The following is a 26,702-nucleotide window of genomic DNA, read 5'->3' on the forward strand; positions in this document are numbered from 1 at the left end:
AATATTAAAACTATAATGCAGAAATTTCAGAGTAGAAATGTAGAAAGCAAAATCCTTTTACCAGTATTGTCAGTCCGTGCTCAGTGGTGTGTGCAGAGTTTAACAATTGAACACACCCGGTGAAACGTAAACATTAATAACAACAGAGCTCGTGCCCTGTTTACAAAAACAGTTTACTTTTCACGGGTGTATTCAATTTGTTAAACTCTGTACACAACTACACAACATTGAGCAGGGGCTGACAATACTTAAGTGAGTGGGTTTTACTTTCGCACATTTTTACTCTGAATTTTCTGGATTATAGATGTAATATTATTCATTAATACACAACAAAATTGCTACTTTTCCTAAGTATTAAGGATAAAGTTAAAAATCGTGAAAGTGCAAGGATGTGTTAATCAAAAGCCACCCGAAATTCGTAGTTTCAATAATTTCCAGATTAAATAAGTTTTTAATTTTATTTTCGTGTGAAATGCTATAGCAACATATAAGTTGTGATATTATACAGAAAATTTGAGAAAATATAAACTTCAAATCTGTGTCTATGCACCTTTAGTTTAAATCTATACATATAGAATAAAATTTTAACTTATTCATATAAAACCTGCAAAAAGCTGAGCAATACAATAGACATGATTCTTATACAAAACAGGCTTATCTATACATGTGGGTTTCAGATGTTGACAGACTACACATCATCCAGAAAGTTACATCATGTACACCTAAACAAGAGGCCCGACGGTCTTAACGGTCATCTGAGTACAATACAACAATTTAGAGGATCCATAAACTGATAAATGAAGCCTTGTTGCCCAAAAGCAAGAAAAATAGTATGATTAGCATCAACAAAATAATTGGTCTAGTATCTATCTGTCCCCCATTTATCACTATTACCATGCAGACTATTAACAAATGTCTATTTTTTTAACCCCATATTATTAACTCTCACACTGGCCTCTCTTAGCCTTTGAAGAAGATATAAAAAGAGATGTTATTTTTGTCTCATTTTTATTCATTTATTATTTCCAAGTCTACCTGATCATTAAAACTATGAAAGTACTTTTCAGATTTTCAAGAATTAATGCAATTTTACTATACAATGAATAGAGCCCTGCCCTAACACCAGAACCCCTGACCCTGGGGCCATGAAATTCACAATTCTGGAAGAGGCACTCTTGCTCATCATAACTATGTACTTATAGTTTATTTAGTATCCAGGGAGTAGAGAAGAAGATTTTCAAAGAAATAATGCATTTTCACTATATAATCAATAGAGGCCCGCCCTAACACCAGCACCCATGACCCTGGGACCATGAAATTCACAATTTTGGAAGAGGCACTCTTGCTCATCATAACTATGTACTTAGTTAGTTTATTTAATACCCAGGAGCAGAGAAGAAGATTCTCAAAGAAATAAGGCACTTTCACTATTTGATCTATATATGCCCATCCTATCACCAGAACCCCTGACCCTGGGGCCATGAATTTCACAATTTTGGTAGAGGCTCAATGCTTATTACAATCATGCGAACAATTTGACTGCTTGATGTCCAGGAGTAAAGAAGATTTTTAAAGATTGCATTAATTTTGGTGGTTTTAGCCCCACCCCTCAGGCCCCAGGGGGGCAGGGACCATGAAATTCATATTTTTTCCCCTTCACCCATATATGCTATATGCCAAATTTGGTTGAAATTGGTTAAGTGGTTTCAGAGAAGAAGCTAAAAATGATCAAATGTTAACGCACAACGACGAACAAAAACAGATTGCAATAGGTCACCTGAGCGACTCAGGTGACCTAAAAAAGACAATTCTGCTAAAGATATATTCCTAGTACATGAGTCCAAAATTAATACTGTAGGCCTTAAATAAGATGCCCAAAACGAGAAAATGAAAATGTCTCTATATGTCTGTATAAATATATATAAATGTCAGACTCTGCCGAGAGCCGAAGCAGTGAGATGAAGATTTTGTGACCCGGGCTAAGTGAAATCCAGCCTGTAGACTCCTACATGGAAGCTGTGTCAGATGACCCAAACTCAAAACTATACAAAGTCCTTCACCAAGAGAAGACTGCTAAATTGTGGAATCAGGCATTTAAAGAACAATTAAAGAAGTTTCCAGACTGTGACAGTTCACTGGACTGGAACCAACATTAGGAGGAAAAACGAGGCCTGGCATGGATCCTTTTATCCGATGTAAGAAGTGCCACTACACCAGTCAATGAGAAAAGCTTTACGAAGAGGTGAGGAGATCTGGAAGGGGATGAAGAGCTGCACAGCTAAATGTGGCCATGGCTATCGGTCACTTGGGTACCAGCATTACTACAGAGGGTATGCATGGTATGCTTCTTGGTGGAAATATTGAACCAGCTTCAGCCACCCATGTGCAACAGACCTGCAACAAAGTGGGGAAATTATCATAGATGTGAATAAAACTAGTATGAAGAAAATCAATAGGGCAGAACATTCAAGAACTTAATGAACCAGTAGTCTACGTCGAGACTGTAGCCCTACTGTCTGGTTTTTACTTATAACAAAGGAAGAGAAAAGTAACTTGGACTTGAAACTTTGCATCAGCAATAAATGGAATAGTGATCCTTGATTTAGTCTCTTTTCATGGTAAGATTGCAATCAGACAACAACTGTAGAAAGAGTAGCCTTTTAAAAGAATTTTATAGAAATTTCGATTTTAGTTACCATGGCAACATCATTCATCAAAATAAGAAAAAAACGATAAAGACAATTATGTATCTAGTCTACTTGCATGCCATGTTATATCAAAATTGATATCAGACCAAACTGTAGGAGGTGTAGCATTTTGAAAGTATTTCACAGAAATTTTAATTTTGCTAACCATGGCAACAGAGTTTATATAAATCAAAAACCGATGTCTTAGTGTACTCTATTTGTGTGCCACAAATCAGACCAAAACTGTAGGAGGAGTAGAATTTTGAAAAAAAAATTTACAGACAGACGACGAATGACAGACACCTTACAATAGCATGATCTCTTCTGGTCTCTGACCAATAGAGCTAAAAATGTGGACTTCCTGATACCCCTATCAGAGGGGAAGGAGATGTTTGGTATAATAATGCCACCTTCAGTGCCACTGGAAAAACCAATTCCAAGCTGCCACCCAAGTGACTTATACTGTAAGTGAAAATGTTACTCAGAGGAAAAATGTTGAGGCAGTGTTCTGTGGGAATAAACTATGCAAGAAAGGCACACACCTGAGAAGGAAAGGCCCAGGACACGAAGACTGCACTGCAACCATTCCTCTGGAGACCACCATCGGAGATGAGAAGAGATTGGCCTCAAATTATGCATTGGTGAGTTAAAAATATTAAGTGATGACGGTCTACTAGTCATTTCCCATTTCACCAGTGATGGAGATAGTGCCAAGGCATCTGGTGCATCTGAAAAACAAGGACATGTCATTGAAAACCTTAAAGAACCTCAAAGAAAACAGACTGCTAAGGTTCCATTCAGCAGTCACATGTTTCTGAGAAGAACCAATGCCATATTAAGAGAATCCATGAAGAGAAGATTTGCTTGGACCTGAAGCTTCAGTGAAGGACAGAGCATGAGAACTGCTACACAAACTATCCGAAGAAGACTTACCTTTGATGAAACTGGCTATGTCTTCTGCTGTCTAAACATAAACTGCTACCAGTTAAAGGGCAGTGATGAAAGTCCTGTCAACTTTATTCCTTTTTCTGTCATGGACTGAAAAGCAATAAGTGGAAATCTTCAGTGGTGCCTAGTGACTTTGAATTAAACATGACTGAGGAAGACAAATGTTTGTTAAAAGACTGTATAAATTTGACTTTAGGACTAAATAATCTTCAAGTTAATAGAATTAAGTATCATACTTGTACACAAAAGCTGAATCTGTGAATAGGGCATATTCATAATCAAATCCAAAATATATTACAAGTAGTGGAAATTTTAAAAGTAGAATACATAAAGTTGTGCACTCACTGAATAGGGGTCATGGAAATTCAACATTGGAACTTTGTGAATCTGTAGGGGAATCTGTTATAAAAGAATGTAGAGTGGTCCATCATCTAAAACAACAACAAAATAGGCAAAATGACTTTAAAATGAAACAAAAACTGTTAAAATATAGACACTTACAGTAAACCACTGACGTATCCAAAATTAACAAAAGGCCCATGGGCCACAACGCTCACCTGAGTAACTTTGGCCTTGTTGTTTTTCACCTGATTTCCCCCCTTGTAATACATATCGTGGTCCCAACCTTAACCAGGGGCCATGATTCGAACAATTTAGTATCTACCCAGGATGCTGCCACTTAAGTTTCAGCCTTTCTGGCTCAGTGGTTCTTGAGAAAAAGATTTTTAAAGATTTTTTCTACATATTTCAATGCAAAACTGATTCCCTGTTGTGGCCTGCCCTACCCCGGGGGTCATGATTTCAACAATTTAGAATCTACACTACCCCAGAATGCTTCCACATAAGTTTCAGCTTTTCTAGCCCAGTGGTTCTTGAGAAGAAGATATTAAAAGATTTTTTCTACATATTTCAATGAAAAATTTGGATTCCCTTTTGTGGCCCCGCCCTATCCCGGGGGTCATGATTTGAACAATTTAGAATCTACACTACCCTAGGATGCTTCCACATAAGTTTCAGCTTTTTTGGCCCAGTGGTTCTTGAGAAGAAGATTTTTTAATGACCCTACCCAATTTTTGTCTTTTCTTGATTATCTCCCCTTTGAAGGGGGCTTGGCCCTTCCTTTGAACAATTAAAACTCCCCTTTACCTAAGGATGCTCTGTACCAAGTTTGGTTAAAATTGGCCCTGTGATTCTTGAGAAGAAGTTGAAAATGTGAAAAGTTTACAGCTGGACGGACGGACGGACAGACGGACAATGGGTGATCAGAAAGGTCACGTGAGCTAAAAAGGAAATTGTGTTAAAAAAAGCTGTGTATGTAATTTAAATGTATGAAAGCATTTATAAATACATAGCATCTATTCTGTGAATTGTTACATATTTAAATAAAATTGCTATGTTTTACTGCATCAATGGCCAGGATATGTAAATGACGTATAATTGTGTGTGTAAAATGTGACATTTTCTTACATGGGTGAGTCTGTACATGTAAATATGTTTTTTTTCAGTATTTATCTTAATTATTTTTAGAAATTATTTTCATTAATTATCTTGTTTTTCTTACCTGTCTGACGATTACAACAAAGGTTACAGAGGTGATTGGTAGAAATACAGGTATACAGGTGTCAAAACTCTGTTAATGATGTACGTAGTATGTACTACACAGCATCCCGCATTGTATATCCACCATTGTTGATCTTTAACAGGGGAGACTACTCCTGAAATCAGAAATATCATAGTCAAAATGAATGTCACCTGTTACTTTAATACATGTACATAAGCATACTTGAATCCACTCATAACAATTACTGGTATATATGCTGAATACCAATATGACTTACATAGCCTTACTGTATAATGTGAAATCTGCTCCCATATCTACATGTAGCCCCACCCTTCACCGAGCTTGAATCTGCAAGACTTTGGAATGTAGATTTCTCATGAAATACAAGGTGATCCAAAATATCTGATACCATTTTGAAGGTTGATAAAACTTCCACATGGCATACATGTATAATAAAATTTAATAAAATTTTTCAAAATTTAATACCTGCTTTGATATTTTCTATAGCATATGTCATGTACAATTTATATATTTTTTAAACCCACAATTTATGAAATAATGCAGTTATCTAAGCACACTTAATACATGAAGTCCCTTTTAAGCAAGCATGAGATAAAGTGAAGTCTCCTTCAAAGTTTGTGATCACATCACTGCACATGTCTGGAGTAACTTCTCACATTTCCCCGAGTATTACAAACTTGAAATTCTCATGGAAAGTTGGCTTTGTTCTTTAGATACCCCCCACAGATAGAGTCCAGTGAGTTTTAATGGAGAACTTCAACCCTTTGGTATACATTTTACTACATGATAAAAATAGTATCAGTTTTATGATGCCCTACAGTGCCTAATATCACATGTAGTGACATCAGTGTTTTCTAGTATTACTTGTCGATGAAAATGATAGCTGCAGCAGTTTAAAATGATGTATAAATGAAATATTACTATAATTGATGATAATTTTTTTGAGGATCAAAGTAGTATCAGATATTTTGGATCACCCTGTATATTTCAGACCTCTTGCATTTTGTTTATTATTGCCACACTAGGATACATGAGTTCATTTAAGAAATGAGTTTTATTTTAATTTGAAAATTCATCAGGACATGAACTGTGACGTTTTATGCTGGCATTAGCATTTCATAACAAATATGCATGCATGAAGCATTGTAGTTTAACCTCATGAACTTCAAAGAATTCAAATCTTATATTTACATAATTTTTCTGATGACTTGCCATAATTAAATTCTGCCATTCAACCTCGAAACAAAACAATTTACAAAAGGCCTATACTTTCGATGTCAAGTCCACTATAATGTCAGAATGTCCCAATGGAAGAGTCTAGTGGTTCTTGAAAAGGATCGAGTCAAAAAGTTTACAGATCTACAGACAGAAGGACATTTGTCAAAATATTATCAGAAATGCTCACATGAGCTTTCAGCTCAGGTGAGCTTAAAAATGCAAAGGAAAAACAATAATTATCATTTACATTTGCAAATATTTTTTTTATATGAACCTATTGAAGAGAAAATATGTTCAATTCTGTATGAACTTATTAGAGGGTCAGAGGTCACGGCCTGACCGAATCACACAGCGAGATGATATCTTGTCTACATATTTATGTTACCAGCTGGTTACGGTGACACTGGTTTCGGAACTTCTAAGCCATTAAAGCAATGAAAAAGATATAATTATTGAAACATATATTTTTTTTCGTTCAACAAATGATCATTAGATCTCTCTGCGGTGTGAAGAATGCCTTTAATTAGCCTAAAATCACCCTTACCTTTTTAACACGAAATTCCTTTGAAGGTATGTAAACTGAAGATGATACCACCGCTTTTGACTTCATATATAAAGAACTCATACAATAATAGTAAGATTATTCTCAGTAGAGATCATTGTTTTTTCATTATGAACAGATATTTCCTGAACTGGACAGCTGAACATCAATGTAAGTATTCAAATGTTGGAGCGAGGCGAACTCTCAAGACCAAACAGCTTCTAGGTCATTGCGCGTCACAACATAGCAATACGGCAGGCCGTTCGTGTAATAAATGCAGTTCTATTCAGAATATTCATCTCAAATGTAAATAAAAGTAATAAACAACAATGTTAAAAAGTTCACTGGGAAATGAACTTGGTTGATATGTGATCAAATCTTCTGAGAAGCCCTTTGGGCTTCACAGGATTTGATCACATGACCAACCAAGTTCATTTCCCAGAGAACTTTTTAGTATTGTTGTTTATTTCTTAATTATACAGTGCATAATAATGTACTCACATTGTCACTAGATCCAGTTGTTTTCAGTACCACTGATACAGGTTTCGATGGGTAATTGCTTCTTTCTCTCTGTAAAAGCATAAAAAATTGATGGTGTTTGATCATGATCATAGGCTGTTATGGTACTGACATTAGGGCAATGCCAAATTGTTATAACAAACATCAATTTAACTTTGTGAAAATTTACAAAAATATTAGAGGAAATAAATTATATATGCATTTTTCTGATGGACAGAGGGAATGAAAATGCTATGAAATTGGAAGGTTTTACATGTATTTACATGTATGTAGAATATGATACAGTATCGTTTCTGTACTTCTGTTCAGGACGCCCACGTGGTGCAGTCATTAGAGCATTTGATCCAGAGTTGTGGAGTAAATCATTATGTCGCGGGTTCAAATCCCAATATGATATGTGCAGACCAGTCCTTCAGATGAGAAGACCATAAAAACCAGGGTCATATGTCGCAGTAGGTACTGGCATGAAAAAGATCCCTCACTGCTCAAAGACCATAAGTGCCCAGTACTGGTCTAAATTTGCAGCCCCCCCATCATCAAGTGGTGGCATTTCAATATAATTAAAAAATTCCACCATGGACACTCATCTGAAATATGGCAAAGTGCTCGAACAATTCAAGTCTAAAAATATTTCTGAATCTCGGAAATATCCGTAGTCTACAAGCCTTGCAATGACTCCACAAGTATCCCCTACCCTGCAAGTACCCTGGATATTTCCATTTTCCTTAAAGAAGCAGGTAAATAAAGGCCTCTTTACACCCTTCCTACTTTGCACCTTAAAGCAGAATTCCCATTATTTTAGACTTCTTAGTTTTTTTTTAGACCCTCTCTTTTCCATCTCTTCCATCAAATAACCTCATTCCAATACCATATATATCCACAAGAATTTTTATGAAAAAAAGTCAAAACCCCTATTTTTAAACTGGCACTACTTGGCCATGGGTGATCAATGAAAATGGGGTAAAATTAGTAAACTGTTACATGATAAAGACTCTGACCTGGATTGATTTTCATAAAACTTGGTACAAAATCTTCTACAGCCATTATACGACACATCATTGTGAAATCTCATTGCATTTGTCATCTGAACAGCAGAGTTATGGCCCTTTGAAGTGATGTGTAGGATCTCCTGATAATAGAGGATGAAATGAGCATCAGACACACAATGGACAATTTTGAAATGCTCACATATCACATATGCTGCAGTAAATTTTTCTTATCAATTTTTATTTATTGTATAAATATCCCCTCTACTTAATTCTGATAACAACTTTGATCAAGAATATAGATAAATACTCTTAAGATTTTTTTTGAAAAATTACCCCCAATTATGGTGAAATTCTTTAAAAATTGTCATATATAAAATACATATAGTGAACACAGAGAGGATGATGGAGGTAATTATTCTAACAATACAACTTCACCGGTAAATACCAGTTCTGAATCTAACATCATGCACTGTGCTGCACTCAACAAAAGTAGGAATTTCTGGAAAATACTCACTGGCCAGTGTTAATTGTCAGTCCAATTCTCCTGAGTTTGCCTTATTCCAAGAAATCCATCAAGGCGGTCTTTGCTGCAAAACATCAGCATCAAACATGTCCCTAGCATATGCCCTTCAGGAAACTTCAGTAGGGACAGAGAAGGCTAAATTCCTGAGCTACCTGGACATTCTGCCTCACACTAAGGCCTCTCTCCAGAAGCTCCTGTTCAAAATAAGCAAAAATATTTTTTTTACAAACCTAAACAAATAAGATATGCATCAAAAGATACAGAAAATGTAAAAGATCAACAAGACCCGAAGCCAACCAGAAGATGTCATGAAATCTCAACAGATGACCTTTATAACAGTAATCATGATTAATTGCAATACCCCTTAACAGAATGCTAGTATACACTTATTTCACGACTACAAGGGGAACAGTCAAACTGTTGTCCCGAGGTAATGGGAAGACCTGGGAAACTGTTAACAGAATGCTAGTATACACTTATTTCATGACTACAAGGGGAACAGTCAAACTGTTGTCCCGAGGTAATGGGAAGACCTGGGAAACTGTTAACAGAATGCTAGTATACACTTATTTCACGACTACAAGGGGAACAGTCAAACTGTTGTCCCGAGGTAATGGGAAGACCTGGGAAACTGTTAACAGAATGCTAGTATACACTTATTTCACGACTACAAGGGGAACAGTCAAACTGTTGTCCCGAGGTAATGGGAAGACCTGGGAAACTGTTAACAGAATGCTAGTATACACTTATTTCACGACTACAAGGGGAACAGTCAAACTGTTTCCTGAGTTGTCATGAAATAAGTGTTTTATTACCTAACCTACTATATAATTTCTTAAAGTAATGATAATAAAGACACATCGACAAAAGTATGCATTATTTCTTAGTGTTATCATGCCCTAATAAATATTGATGTATACATGTATTGTTTAATAAAAAACATAAGATGACTTGAAGGTTTAAATATAGCACGCTGAGTCGAACGTTTTAAAAGGCAAGGATCTACAGAGAGTGAAAGGGGCCTACATTTTTCCAAAAATTACCCTCAGAAAAGGTGTTCTTGTCCTCTTCTTTCAAATGATATTAAATTGAATCTCTATTTATATGGGTATCAGGATTACTCTTCAAATCATAATCTCAAATTTATTGCCATGAAAATGCTTCAATTTATACATAATTCAATATTATAGCTGTAAAGTACGGGAAATTAATCATGACGTCATAATGGATTAGTTCAGCCATGCAACAGTATACAGTTGTTGACTGGGGTAGAGGGAAACAGACAGTCAATCTGTTGGACCAGAGTGCAAGCTGTTGCCCAAGGCCGCAGGCAACAGCTTGCACTCCGGTCCAACAGATCGACTGTTTCCCGAGACTCCTGTCAACAAATGTTTTGTTACACTCCTACTAAATCAAATTCATAACTTAACAGAAAATAAAACTGTCCCGAAGAAGATGTAGTGATAAGTCCAGAGTCTCCAGATATTTTCAGATTTCTGGATTTCATCCTCTTTCGCCGCAACAAAACGAACATCTGCAATTTATGTTTATCTTAACAACAGGTTTAAACTACTCGGCACTCCTCGGATGATAACATTTAACTCACAGTTACCCGAATCAGCCGAGGTTTGCCGAATTAGGAAAAGATAACTCAATTTAGCGCCATTTGACTTCAGCAGACTACAGTCTTTTTTAACAGTCTATTTTATCAGTTCCTGGACCAACAGTCGGGGAAAACAGTCAAACTGTTGGACTTTTTAAAGTAAGAAATTATACAGGGACTGTTTAGTAGGGGTATAACAATTCATTTTGTGACCAGGTAAACAGTTTTGACTGTTTCATGATGTGCAAAAACATTAAAATGAATCAGGAAACAGTTCAAAATGCCTAATTAAAATTTATATAGTAGGTTAGGTAATAATGAAGCCTTTGCCTTGCCTGTTAAAACCAACACTGATAGAAAATACATATACATGTAGTACATATACTTGCCTGTGCTCTGCAAAACAAACTGCTGGACAGGTGCATGGCTAAGGGGCAAGAGAATGGAAGTGGATTGTCCAGGTGGTCATCCTGAGTGTACCTCTAATCTACCACGGGCAACTTTGACCTGCATTGTCAGATATGAGATGGAGAAGGACACTGGCACACAGCTGTCCCTACATTAGTCTGGTATGTTACTAGAGACAATGATGACAAAAATGTCAAAGAAGTGGACAAAGCAATGCAAGATCTACATCCTCTATGGAAAGTAAAGCATCTAGCTGACCACATAAAACTTGGGCAAAGTTCTGTGCCAGCAACCGAGCAGTTTATAGGAATGCAATGTTCCACACCATTGCAATGTACCATACTAAGACAGAAGAAAGTCGCTACAAAGAGTATTCATCAATGATCTACATGTAATTAAAGTCAAGATGTGCTTTGATTGTCAAAAAAATGTTTACCAAGTTAGACCAAGACCTACAGAAGATGAGGGATTTCTCAAATTACATGTCCAAGAACGATTTCGATGTTGATATCTACAATATTGACAATATCATGATGATATTGTCCATATCTATGATATCGACAATATTTTGATGATATTGTTATGATATTAATCCTCAGTACTATGAAATTGGAAATACTGGATGCAGTATAAGACTTAGTGCTATATGGATATCCACGATATCCTGATAACGTATGGATATTGATCCAGATCTGTACAAATTATTCTCAAGTTGAGCTCCACGTGTATATCATAATTTAAGAAGGCCACAAATGATGTTGATATTGATTAATTAATCTATTATTGATAATTATGAATGTCTAGATTAATAAGGAAGACAAAAAGAGGTTAAGGGTTAATTGTTATTGTCAGAGGTTAGGGTTAGGGTAAGGTTTTGGGTAAGAGTGAACATTGATTAAAAATGTCATGGTTTGAACAATCATGGTTTGATATCGATATATCGTTGATATCGACAGTAGGGCAAACTTAATAATCAGGACGTACATACTCTCATAAAGTATTGCACAAAGAAATACAGCCACAAGAGTGATGACAAAAATGTTTTTATATTGATATGATATTACTGATATCGACGATATCGATGGCAAGTACAACATTTGTAAATTTAAAGTATTTAAATAAAGACACACATACACAATGACAACTTCAAGAATGGTACCAACCTAAGCCGGGTTGAGCAAACATGAATCGATATCGAAGCGATATATATATATCATCGATATCAAAGATATCTACACTACAGGGAAAACTTCACAAAATGATAGTATTCAAGTAACTCACATTTTGAAGAAACACAATTTTGAGGGTGGTAACTATAATTCATTGAACAACCATTGATTTGATATTGATACAATATTGTGGATACCTGTATTGACAGTAAGGAAAACATTGTAAACAGAAAGTATTCTAATATACACATAAGTATAAAGAAATATGGTAGCAAACTATACAAAAAAGTATTCTGTCAATATAGTAACTATAGCGTGTCTTGGATAACTCGGATTTCTTACCTAAAGTCTTAGAATTCACTTTTCGATCTGTATTGTTTTACTGGCCGTTGTTTAATGTGTGTGACAGACTCCCTCGTTTGTGATATAGGATTTGTTTCCAACTGGTGGAATAAAGTAGAAATCTGCATGACTTTTATAAAATCCAGGTCCTGCAAATGATTGAAAATGACATACATGTATTGTAACAGAAATCCTTAAAATGAAACTATAAGCATAGAAGCCAGCAATGCCATGAAGTTGCCGAGTGCTGATCAACTGACACAATGCCAACAAGTCCTACCACCTGCAACATGCCAAAGAACATTGAGATTTCCCAAACAATGGTCTTGGGTTGTCTTTACTCTTTGATACATCTACAGAACAACTTACCTGGAACATCAATAGGGATGCGCGATTTTATCGGTGTACCGGTATATCACGATTTTTTATTGCGTGATACGTATCGTGATACGAAGACTAAAATACCGGTATTTGGTACATAACTATAAATATTCATTTGTTTGTTCAATCTATTGAATGACAATTACAGGAAGTGTAAAAAATGTTGAAAACAGTTAAACAACTGCATCCAAACATTCTTTATATTAAATAAATAAATATTTAAACAGTAAAGTTATGTTTTTATTGCATATTTTTAGGAAATATTATGGATATTCATATGAAATTGTAGTAAAAATTGTATGTAAAAATATCATGATTTATCGTGATATTTTTTTTTTTTGGAAAATTGTGATATATCACGATACAAAATTTCCGCCGATACCCATCCCTAAACATCAATAAGATTGCTGGAATATAGTACTGTGAACACGGAAAGTGACAGTTATACAGTTAATAGACTAGACCAGAAGTTCCTCTACAATCAAGCCTATCACAGACAAGAGAAAGCGAAGAGCAGATACTGCTGACCAGGAAAATGGCAATAGAGCATCAATCAGTCACTAGTGCAAGGCACAATCTGAGGTCAAAGAGAGAAAAGAATGACCTACTATGAACGTCAATTAACAATTAATTGACAATGACAATAATTTATGCATGTCTCTCCCATCTTCAGCAGTGTAACATAATGTGATATACTTACTAAGTTCGTCATGTGCAGTGCAAGGGGACAGGGTGGGTAGGGAGGTGGGTGCCCCAGGCAGGTGCCCCCGGATAAATGCAGGTCTTTCGCTATAATATTGTAGATGCCATGTAACTCCAGCATATGCTCTGGCATTTATAACTCATGGCAACGATGATGTAAGATGACACTGAGTCTATGCACGTGTATCGTCTGTCACCTGTTCTTTATCGGATGTTAAATTTGTTGAACACGATGCCATTCTTGATTCTTGTCGTTGCTACTTCTAACCCATGTAACCCGCCCCCTCCAAATACAACACTTATCTGTTAAAACCAGGGACAGAGCCAGGGTGCACCGTATCCATGAAATATAATGGCTTGCCTTCAGGTTGAACAGACGAGAATTCACTAGACCATGTTTCACGACCTATGCCCATATCTCATTTGCATAAAAGAGGTCAAACCGTTCATTAAGAAAACTGTACCCTCTCCCACGAATTTTGACCTTTGACCTGATAAATGGCAAAGACAAATAACACTGTAGAATCTACTTAAACCTAACTGTTAATGAAAATGCTGTTACACCTTAAAAAAAAAACAAAAAAAAAACTCAGACTAATTGAAAGAGATGGAGATAACATGTTGCTAAACCGCGGAACGGAAAACAGAAAGAAAATAGGAATAATAGTGAAAATAAAAATGAAAAAATGTTCATTCACGTGTATTTGCGACTTTTTAAAGATATTCTGAATCCAGTTGATAAATTAAAATTGCTAAATTCCTGCCAGCTTAGCAATTAACATGAATTACATACACATATCTATAGAATGAAATATATTTGAAAAATGTCAGTCAGCATTTGACTTAATGATACATATAGGTTGTATTTGCTGACAAGATCACTGTATCGACCATAAATTGCGAAATGATGACTTCAAACGAGACTGTTGATATGCTTGGTTCATCAACTTGTTTGTCAATAGCTTGCCTCGTTTTAGAAATTGTTCATACGTAGAGCATGCTCTTGCGTATCGAATCAACTGAGAGACTTAAACCCCATAAACAGGTGATGAAGTTATATTGCTGCATAACTAGGGGAAGTTGACGATTGAAAAGTTGAAGTCATCACGTTTATCATAAAGCTTTGATGTTAGGTTACCACAAACGTCTTTAACTAATATAATATCCAGATATGAGACAGATGTGTCAGATTCTGTTGTATCACTTTTATTTCAAGCTCACTGGGATATAATGAGTCAAATATTGTTCCTTCGTATAGATTTATGAACCTTTCCACAAAATATCTTCTACCAGATAGTAAGAGAATTCAGGTTTTTTTTTCAGGAGACATTTTCACAAAAAAGTTTCTAAAAATATCTAAATTATCATAAACCGTATGGTGTGTGTGTGTGTGTGTGGGGGGGGGGGGGTTCCGATAATTTTTATTTATATGAAACTGGATATAATTACGGTAGTGCCCACTCAATAGTAATGTATGATACTTTCAACGTTCTGCTTTTAAAAATTTTAGAAATGTTGTGAAAAAGACATTTTTTCTAGATTTTTCTAATCAGATAATTTTAATACTCAGCTCTCTCATCTTCTATACTTATAAATTAATAAATTTTGCAAATAAACTCCGAAACGGGTGCACCAGAGTTCTTACTTACTCCTCTGAGAATACACACGATACAAGATGATGTCCGTAAACTATATTTAGATTTCACTTGCATTGTAAGTATCGTACATTAAATTAAAAGTCTACTTTTATTTTCTATAAACAGCCATGAAATAGCAAAAACGTGAGTACGGTGGCGTTTCCGGTTGGCGGATCTAAGTTACTGGCAATTTTTAATGAAACTGACAACAAGCAATCGTTTATTTATTTCATAAAACGTCATCACTTTATTATTCAATCAAAACTTGATTTTAATGATATAAAGGAAATAAGTTGTGATACCCGATTAAAAAGGAAAATGTGCAGATTATTTTCGTCATTCACCGATCGTAATATTGACGGAAACTTCTAGAACATCATATAGCATCGAGCCCGATGTTAAAAAGAAAAACGAGGTGATTATAGCTGCTTTAACATAAAAAAGCTTTTGTGTGAATGGTCTTTGAAATAATGGTAAATCATTGATAATACTGTAAGTTGTGAATATACTTATATATTACTATTACATATATGTAGTAGGTTTTCCTAATAAATTTATCGGTAAAATTTGTATATATATTCCTCATTGAGAGCATCGTGGCAACGAACCCGAAGTACAATTTGTACTTCGTAATAAACTTGCTTACATGAAAAGAGAATATTAATGAATTAGGCATTATTCAAATACAATTATGCTGTAAAATTTTGCTTTAATCAATACATTTCTTTTTTTTTTTTAAATACAGTCTTTTGTATCAAATACTCGGCCTATTCCAGTGGCGGATCCAGGAATCTTGAAAGGGGGGGGGGGGCAACCAGTTTGGGGTTGGGGTAGGGGTCACGGACACACACCAAAAAAATTGACTTATTAAATTTTATGTATATTTTGGACACAAAATGGGAGGGGGGCTGGCCCCCCTCTAAATCCGCCATTGTATTCATAGGGCGTTATATAAAAGCTAATTTTTACACAGGTTCTTGGGTCTTGGATTATAAATATTTATGTACCTTATTGATATGTTAAAAAAAGAGGTAAGGTACAGTTTTTACATATCAATAAGGTACATACATATTTATAAACCAAGACCCAAGTACCTGTGAATTTTTACCCCAAAAAATCTATTTCTCAGTAAAATGTGCATATTCACTGCTTTTATTCTTGACGGAAATGAAATAAGAGCATCTGAAGTACAATATCCATAACATAGTATATACAATATCCATAACATAGTATATAACAGGTTTCTCAATAAACGTCAATTAATGATATTGTTATTTAAGTTTTACACGGGGGGTGGGGGGGTGGAGACGTACTTCTACTTCACAAAGTATTTCTTCCAGTTATAAGCCTGTAGGCTGTCAGTAGAAACTACAATATATATAATATTATTATTAGATTTTTTCTGTCGGTAGTGGTATAAATTCAATTCCCCGCGCTTGCGCGGGATTTCATCTAGTAACATATATAGCAAGACATTGTCAGTAAATTGTTTTCACACCCAGCTGCAGCATTAAACTTCTCTGTAACAAGTCTACCCCCCCCCCCCCCCCAAAAAAAACATTGCCTCTCTTTGCCATTATTGATATCGCGAGAGGAATACCTACACTGTATATTCATTATATATACTGGATGCTGTATACAGTAATAATATATCATGGCCGTAACTAGGCTCAAATTTTTAGTGAGGCAAGGGATCTGAGGGCAATCCGAGTCCCAAGCAGGTTTAGGGTAGTGTCTGGTGGGGCCAGTTCCCGGGGGGAGCGGAGTGGGGGGGGGGTCCAGAAACCTGGGTTTTATTAAATTAAAGTCTTAATTAATCTTTGAAAGTTTTCACGTTTTAAATTATTTTTAACATGCGTTCTAATCGATAATGAAACACTTTGTGAGATGATCGATTTACAGAAATTGAAACAAAGGTTGAATGTATTAATTTAGTACAAAGACACAAATAATCAATTAAAGTTCGAAGTAAAACTTTTTCACTTTTAAGAAAACTCTAAAATTTTAGTGAGGCATTTGCCTCACTTGCCTCAATGGTATTTACGGCCTTGTAAACATGTACATGTAAGTAATCTAAATGGAAACACATCTGAAAATTATTGTTCACTGTTACTGCTTGGATTTGATAGACCACACCTGTTAAACAACATTCAAAGAAAAGGTGCAGAGGATCAACTTCTGGAGAAACCCCTGTTCATCCCTCAAAACAAAGTTGTGCAGTTTGTTTCTATCACTGTATCAATGTTTTAAGTATCTTTTTGTGGTAATTGTGTATCAAATCAATTTACAATGAATCATCTCAGTCATTTTAAAATTGTTTGAAAACCTGAAGTTGTGATCCTTAATAAATTTAATTTTGTGATTTTAAAAAGGAAAAAAGAGTGATAATCAATTTGATTTATTTATTATACTATATAGTCTACAGGCTCCAGGTGGAAAGGAGAAGAAGAAAAAATTTTTACTTGAATACATAAGGACCCATCCCCCTCCTAATCCAATTCTAAATTCATATTGGAAAGAATTGGCATTCAGCTTGAACGAAGAATTACAGACTTCCAGAACACGCAAATAACTACATGTAGATTAGTTTGTTTTATTATACCTCTGTGAATTTTTTCTATATAAAAATATGACAAATAAACCTGCTATTTTTTCCAAACAGCCCCTACAGTGGAATATTTTTTTTTGAGTTATTTGCCCTTGGTGAAATAGTCATTAAACTATTCACCGGCAGCATTCTGTTTCCCTCGCTTTTCATCTCGGAACTCTTCTGGTTTTATCCAGATTGTGACGTAACACAAGTAAATAGTGCTTCGGTATAATAAAACACCTATTTACTGGCTATGAGGACGATAGCAAGTTTATCGTCCCCCTCAACAGCAACTATTTCCCTCGACTGCGCCTCGGGAAATAGTTGCTATCTTGGGGAACGATAAACTTGCTATCGTCCTCATAGCCAGTAAATAAGTGTATAATAGTCTTCTATTAAATTTCTCCACCTCTTACAGCAATAACAAAACCAATCATTTCTGGCATCTAATGTTGTGAGTATTTGGTTTGAAAGAAAATTCAGCGTTTGTCATATTCTAAAAATCTGTGCCCTTTGTTAGTAAAAAATCAATCCCAAATAGATTTGATTGTTAATACTGATGATTTGATAAAACACAATACTCCAGAATAAACTTAACTACCTTGTTTTATTTCAGGCGCATCATGCAGATCATTTTATAAAAGAGAAGAGATATCCTTCATTGAAACAGAGCAATTTTTAAGTTCAAGTGCAGAGCGCGGACAATTTCTAAGTTCAACTGAAGAACGCGGAGTGCAGACAGACGTGAGCATACCCTCCCTACTGTTTGTATAAGTAGATCCAACATGAATATAAAGTTTTAGCGAAAAGGATATATAATGACATCATTAATTTAATTCAAAGGTGGTTTTTCATATTCTAAAATGTTTACAGACATGTTTTTTTGTGATGTTTGTTGCATTGCTTTTAATTCTTTAAACAGAGGTGATCATTCTGAGAGAGACTCCTCATCAGCAGAAATGGAGGATGTTGAGGAGAGTGTCAGCTCTCTAAGAAGTTAGCTAATAAAAGGAGAAAAGGCACTTCATTACACTGTTTGGCCAGAGAAGTATATGAAATAAAAGACCTAGAAGAGGAAATTCGGCATTGTTTCATGTTGGAAATCGAAGAATCCTCAAAATATTTAACACAGAGGCGTTTCAGTTACTTGGGGGGGGGGGGGGTAACACTTATGAGGATTTACTAACTTTCAGATGGGAACATGTTGTACAAGAAATGCTTGACTACAATCCTCTTTTATAAGAAACCTTGCTTGCTGTGTGTATTCCTAGGAAGTCAATGCATGAGCAACATTTTGATAAGATCTATCCAGAGATTGGAACTGTGTACGGAATACTCATGAAGAGGAGGTGTAAGGACCTTCCACATATACAAAGGATGATCTACATGTCATTGGCAGAAGAGAAGGTTCATCAGAAGGTATTTTACAATTATCATGATTATGTCTTAATTCACAGTCAATTTTTATTTTCGGTTTCATTACAATGTTTAAAGTTAAAATATTATTATTTTATTAACCTGTATTTTTGTGTCACCTGCAAAGCAGAGCTAGTAGTACACTAAGGGATCACTTTACCAAGCGTCTGTCTGTTGTCTGTCTGTCGCACCTCATATCTCAAGAACTGTAAGAGGTATGGATTTGATATTTTGCACATACATTGTTTGGCACTATGGCTATAGTAAATAACCATGGTTTTTAACCTAATGACATTTGAACCTGACATTTGACCTATTTTACAAAATAGTACTTAGTGCCAATATACAGCATATTTTTGACATTTAAAAGGTAAGTCCATGTTTTTAGCTCACCTGAGCTGAAAGCTCAAGTGAGCTTTTCTGATCACCTGTTGTCTGTCGTCCGTCCATCTGTCTGTCTGTCCGTCCATCTGTAAACTTTTCACATTTTCAACTTCTTCTCAAGAACCACTGAGCCAATTTTAACCAAAGTTGGTACAAAGCATCCTTGGGTAAAGGGAAGTTTAAATTGTTAAAATGAAGGGCCAACCACCCTTACAATGGGAGATAATCAAGAAAGAGAAAAATAGGATGGGGTCATTAAAAAATCTTCTTATCAAGAACCACTGGGCCAGAAAAGCTGAAACTTAAGTGTAAGTTTCCTTGGGTAGTGTAGATTCTAAATTGTTCAAATCATGGCCCCGGGGGTAGAGCAGGGCCACAATAGAGAATCTAAGTTGTACATTGAAATGTATAGGTAAAATCTTTAAAAATCTTCTTCTCAAGAACCACAGGGCCAGAATAGCTGAAACTTATGTGGAAGCATCCTTGGGTAGTGTAGATTCTAAATTGTTCAAATCATGGCCCTCGGGGGTACGGCGGGGCCACAATAGGGAATCAAAGTTTTACATTGAAATATATTGGCAAAATCTTTAAAAATCTTCTTCTCAAGAACCACTGGGCCAGAAAAGCTGAAATTTAGGTGGAAGCATCCTTACATAGTGTAGATTCTAAATTGTTCAAATCATGGCCCCCAGGGGTACGACGGGGCCGCAATAATTATTACAATGGAGTGGGGGTCTGGTGAAGAACAGCAGGGCCAAACGTAACTCAGGTGAGCATTGTGGCCCATGGGCCTCTTGTTTAAGAATGTGTACTGTTTGTCATCAATCATTGTAAAAAATGTCTTAAGTGTTCCTTGGAACACTTTAGTTAATTTATTGCCACTGATAATTGTTTGTGTCCATTTTTCTTTGTTTTCAGCCTTCTTCATTTCAGAATGGAAATGTTTGGGATGTTTGATGTTTTCTGTTTACTAAACCTCATTAAACCATACTTTGTGAGCATGACTTATAGAATAATTATGTCATGAACCTTAGTATGGATAATTGGGTTTTTCATTTTCTCCAAAAAGTTCATCATTTGGTTGTGTTTTCCACTAATTGTAATGACTTTTACGATATTGGTTCTTTGCCCTAGAGTAAGTAAATGTTTAAAAAAAAAATTGCTAATTACTCTTTCAATGAATTGGGAAAACATTCAACTATTAAATAGTATAACTTCCTTGATATTAACTTTATTGAACTGCAGCTTTTCTTACAACATGAAACATAACATTGCTGCTCTTATTTTGATATGCAAGTAATTTTCTTCATGTTTAATATATATGTGCACTAAATTTGTGTTTAAGGTTCATGTTAGATTTCAACGCCTGGGAGTAACGTTATCTCACAGTGTAGCTCTGAAAGTTCAAAGACAAATTGGTGACCAATATATTAAAGACCTTGTAGATGCTATCCCGTCTGATTGGGGACAACGTAAACTTTATGGTTAAAGTCAGTCACCAGCGACACATTTCATCAAAACGTATGGAAAACTGGTTTGCATCTGCTGCCATTATTCAGCATGAAGAGTTTGAGAACCTAACTGACAAGGGACCTCAAAGACAAGTCCTGGATATTCCAGCTGAGGACTTTCTACCATCACTAGCAGACTGGAATGTTATTCATAAGGAGTATGTTACACTAACATAAAGTGTGTTATGCAAATTTTGCAAAGAATTTGCTGGTTTCAAAACATTTCTTGATGAAATGAGACAGGAATTCATTCCTCATAATTATGATGCGACAAAAAACACTCTGTTGTCCCCGAAATAACTACCGGTATTGCCAAGAAATGAACAGTGCGACACAGATGTGATAAAGATTTTAGATTCATATGAAGAAACAGTTGCAGAAGTGTTCAGGGCCAGTGGCAGAGAAGTCGACGACAAAACCAGAGTGCACATTGGAGGAGATCAACTTACTAGAGAACATTTTTCAGGAGCAAAGAGACACTTCGAAAAGATGCTGTTAGTGGAAAGGATGGTTTTGAGCACCTCTCTCCCATTACGTTTGAACTTTTCCATTTTTGACCATTGCAAAGAACTTGCAGTGTCTTTAATAGGCAGTTACATAGTGTCTGCAGCTCTGGAGTATTTAGGGATGGACAAACTGGATTATGTGCCAATCAAACATTTTATACCAAGTTTGGATGAATTATTATAAGTGAATATGAGAAGAAGATGTCTCTTGTGCATTCATTAGAAAATTTCATTGATGCATACATTATAAAAGATTCAAAAGATTTACTCCAGGAGCAATCTTCTACTGTACAGTTTATTCAAATACAGGTACAAATGCCAAATGGAAGTCCAGTGAATATTCAGCTGCCTCTTTTGACAAAATCTGAGCATATGCAAGCTTCACCAGATCATATCATGAACTATGGACTTTGAATCTTAGAACTAGGACTTGCATTTAAAGGCCTTCAAAACAATATTAAAATTCCGAATAGAGTCGACAGGTTTATACCACTCATGAAGCACTTAATGTATATTCTAAAGGGCCACAATGATAATTCCAAGTATGCACTTGAAATTTTGCGCTTCTTGGTCCAGCAGCAGTGCACATTTGATGAGAAGACAGCTTACCAGTCTTTTTTATGGTCTCTTTGTCAACAATTATAAAGAAAAGTTTGATTCTTCAATTCCTGCAGACCTACAGATGGAACACATTGTGAGACAAATTAAAGGTCACTTGAAAGCTGTCCATTCAAATAAACAGACACTGCCATTGCAAAGAGAACAGCTGCCTTTGCTGGCATGAAAAACATATCAGCATCTTTTGATGATTCCTCTGATGTTATTGTACGTTCTCAGAAGCACAAAATTGTTTTTTCACACTCTGATGAATGCATGATTATCAGTGACTTACAGAAGCTTAAACCTTTCCACTTTAAAGATGGACGAAAGTTTCAATCATTTCCCAAACCTGTCCAGAGTCCCTTGAGTCATCTCAATATGCAGAAATTGAAGTCATGGATTCGTGAACACCAGTACAACCTTCACCATGAAGTAAGAAATTAAGGTAAAACTTTATGAAAACATAAATACAGTAAAACATTCTTATAGTCAAGTCCCATGTACCTCAAAATTTGCTTTGATAAAAGAATTATTTGCTATATCAGTGTATATCCTAGTTAATTAAGAAATAAGTTATTTTGAAACTTTGATAAAAAAGTCATTATATTAAGTGTAAATTTGTGTAAGCTTGTTTGCTGTAACTGTGTTTTACTGTTTTTAAACTTGAGGTTTGTTTATAAAGAGCTTCACATAATTAAAGAAAAAAATCCAAAAACAAAGAAGTTAAACTTACATATATTATAACAGTACTGTAAACTGAAATATGTTTATTCAAGCCAATTTTAAAAACATAGTTTATCTTAAAGACAAATCAATGACCTGTTTTATTAAACAACATAAAGACTTTGCAACTACTGGGGAAATTTGAAAGTCTTGGGTCGGTTCCTCCTCTGCAAGGTGTAATTTAGGAAAGCGAACTAAATGTTCAATACACTCCAAGCTTTACTTCTTCTTTCAGATCTGAGGAAGTCACAAAGGAAGTTAATGCAGATCTGAGAACAGACTTGTCTATCTCCGAATCCTTTTCAGCTGACTCAGAAGAGGGGCAAGAATCCTCACATACATCACAACAATTTTGAACAACAGCAGTAGATTCTGTAAATCCAAAGTGGGACTTAGAAAAAAACTCGCCTACAAAGTGTGTCATTCCTGCAATACTCCTTAATTTCCTTTGAAATGTTTAGACGCCCCAAGTCACTGCTATTGAAGTACAAAATGGCTTCACACTGCATTTCACTGTTTCGTCCACCACGGCCAATATGCTGTATGTACCCATATCAAAAAATAATACATAAAAGTATATTTTTAATATATTTTTAATACAATCATTTTCGTATTGTTTAAAATTAATACAGAAAAAATATATTATTTTTGTATCACCAACAAATAGGTAGATTATTTTTGTATTAAAATCTGACTTTGATTTTTTACAGGGTATTATTTTTGTATTTTTTGGGACTTAGATTATTTTCAGTATATCATTTTTGTATTTTTGTGGACTTAGTTTTTTTCAAGTGTATTTTTTCTGTATTAAAATTGAACTTAGTAATTTTACAGAAAATTACATACAGTTAATCTGTATTATTTTTGTATTAAAATTGAACTTAGTAATTTCACAGAAAATTACATACAGTTAGTCTGTATTATTTTTGTATTAAATTTGGACTTAATAATTTTTCAAAAAATACTATACAGTCAGTATGTATTTTTTTTATATTTATTTTGGACTTAGTGTTTTCTTTTACTGAAATTTGTATTTCTTTGAACTTAGGAAAATTTACAGAAGTTCTTGCAATAAGTCTGTTGGAATTAATATTTTTTCTCAGATTTTATTAATTAAGACCACTGCTATAAAGGTTGCTTTTATACTATTTACATTTAATTGCTATTTAGAACAGAAAACTTCAGTAGTTTAAATTTGTTAACTAAACAATTTCATTTTTAAAACATGTCTTTACTAGGTGTGAAATTGTCATTTGGAAAGAGATAGATACGTCTAAGGGGACACCTGTGCTGTACATGATACTTGTAAACACGCGGTAAATTTTGAAGTTTCAGAGTTTCAGACTTTCTTTTTGTGTTGAAAATTTTACAGCGTGTTTACAACCGAGTGTTTACAACTATCGCCAACAGCACAGGTGGCCACCTGCAGGCTAACAATAGACGAGTACATGTTATACTACTCAAAGAAATAACATGATTTACCCGTGAAAACACATCCCAACCAAAACAAAAACAAACAACATGAAGAGTTCCACTAAATACAGTACCTACGATGTTTTCTTGACTATACAACTCAACGTAGTATACATTATATTTAATTCAGTACGTATTACAATTACATGGAATAGAACTATTTAATTATCCGCTTTTAGAAAAAAATTAAATAAGAAATTATTACGAAAGAATATCATAAAATAATATAGAAAATGTTGTGAAATTGGTGTAAAGGATAGTTGTTAAACATTATTTCAATCTCTGGTACCGTATGTATGAGTTAAGTTGTCAATCAAAAAGGCTATATATTTTGTATCTACCGCTCGTTTTGATCATTATATTTGAACTTTATGGTCTACTTCACAGGTCAACTTGAATATAAAAATGGCTGCTCTCAGCGGAAATGATGACCGGAAATAACGATGTTTCGTTATCGGTAAATTCCGTAAGGAATAAAAAATGATTCTGATAATTAAATTGAACATCGTTTTTTTCTAACATAATTTTAGGTTTGTTCAATTGATTCAAGATATTTAAAACCATGTAAATATGTTTTCTCTAACTGTTCCGATCTCAACATCGGTAATTTTCGTATATGTGACACAATATGATTGGTCAGATTTTAAAACTCTTCCGTACTGTTCTCTGATTGGTCAACAATATTTCACCCACGCCATTTTGAAAATTCTTCCCGGGACGTGTTGAGAAAGCTGGAGGTGATTTTGAATAAACTCTCATTTGCTCGCGAGTAAAATGGATTGAAAAACAGAAGTGCAGCATAATAATGGTACACAGGATCATATATATGAACCAAGGAAAGCAAATACATAAGGAGACTGACGTTTTTTAGGCATCATATCTGGACTTTTCTGGTGTAAACAACGACAGTTGCGGTAAGATTATGTATATTTTAGCACATTAAAGTTTCAGTTTTTTAAATAATAACTTAGTACAAAGATAGAGGAACAAAGAATGCCTTTTTTACCCATTTTGTAGTATTGTAGAAAGATAAAATAGTACGGTTATTGGCCATATGGGGAACAAGGGTTTTTGTGATAAATTCTGATTGGGGAGAGAGGGGTGGAAGATGGGGGTAATTTTCAAGCCTTTGGCTTCCTAGTTCTATTTCATTCCAATTTTTTCAAGTTTACCATAGACGAATTATTTATTTTCCCTTCAAAAACAATTCTGTAATTTGTATAAACTCAATTTTTTTCGGGGGGGGGGGGGTAGGTTGGGTTCGGGGGGGGGGGGGCAGTTTATTTAAATAACATTGGGGCACACATTTTGTTTACTCTTTCAACATTTTCAAGGACAGATTGTTTATTACAAATATTTTTTTAAAAATATTTTATAAATCAGTCCCCCCCCCCCTTTTTCTTCTCCAGATTGTCAAATCAAATGGTTGTCCCCTAAGAAACCCCAGATTAAAGAAAAGTAATTTCAATGGTACAATTGTACGGAATTTGGTGAACTCCGCTGGATCTTTTGGAATTTCAATTTATATTTATTGTTAATTTTAGTCAGCAGAACATTGAAGAAAAGCTGATTAGTCATGGAGGAAGAAGATCCCTCTCAAGAAAGTATTGCAGGTGTGTGAGCTAAACAAAATCTATATAGAATTATTTTGGATGTGAAAATGTGTGTTTTGTTGAGGTAATGGTTCATTAAATTTTATCATTATATCATTCTGTTCTATATTTCACAGTGATGAAGTCAGATGAGATGACAGGTTTTGTGATTTGAAGATGGACTTCTGCAACAAAGTAAACACTCCTCTACCTTTTCCATACAAAAGAAACAGCAAAGCAGAGAGATCGAAACATGTGGTAAAAATACAAAGAAAACAGGATTAGTTAAACTTGTGAAAAATATCAAGACTATTGAAGAGCAGATTATATGTAAAAAGAAAGACTACAATTGGTAGCTGAATCAGTAGCCTGGCCACATTAATTACTTTTTAATTAGCTATTTGTACATTGAAGGTAATCTGACTGAGTTACTAAAATTGTTATTTAACAAATATTTCAAATAAATAAAAGATTTTTGAATAACAATCAATAGATGCTATTAAGAACCTCAATCTCCAACCCCTTTTCTTCAAATAACAATTTTTGCCCATGATCATTTTTGTAGTTTTTAAAACTCTGTTTTGTATTATTTTAAGCATTTAAATGTATTTTTTGTCTATCGTTCTTGTACTTTTTTGATATTTTTGAAATAAAATCC

The 26,702-nt window shown here is 34.8% G+C and overlaps 2 long non-coding RNA genes across 2 annotated transcripts; one reads left to right on the forward strand and one right to left on the reverse strand.

Moving 5' to 3' along the window:
* Positions 1 to 1,567: 1,567 nt before the first annotated feature.
* On the reverse strand, positions 1,568 to 5,556 carry LOC133185768 (uncharacterized). The gene is made up of 6 exons (XR_009720941.1): positions 5,474 to 5,556; positions 5,197 to 5,350; positions 3,981 to 4,066; positions 3,621 to 3,725; positions 3,230 to 3,415; positions 1,568 to 2,394 (listed from the first exon to the last, which is right to left on the reverse strand). It is a non-coding gene; the product is annotated as an uncharacterized LOC133185768 (long non-coding RNA).
* A 19,394-nt stretch (positions 5,557 to 24,950) lies between these two features.
* Positions 24,951 to 26,445, forward strand: LOC133185769 (uncharacterized). Its single transcript, XR_009720942.1, has 3 exons — positions 24,951 to 25,366; positions 25,997 to 26,065; positions 26,182 to 26,445. It is a non-coding gene; the product is annotated as an uncharacterized LOC133185769 (long non-coding RNA).
* Positions 26,446 to 26,702: the final 257 nt, after the last annotated feature.

This window comes from Saccostrea echinata, unplaced genomic scaffold, assembly GCF_033153115.1.
Source record: "Saccostrea echinata isolate AGI-Se365-2 ecotype Australia unplaced genomic scaffold, CSIRO_AGI_Sech_v1 ptg000012l, whole genome shotgun sequence".
NCBI lineage: Eukaryota > Metazoa > Mollusca > Bivalvia > Ostreida > Ostreidae > Saccostrea > Saccostrea echinata.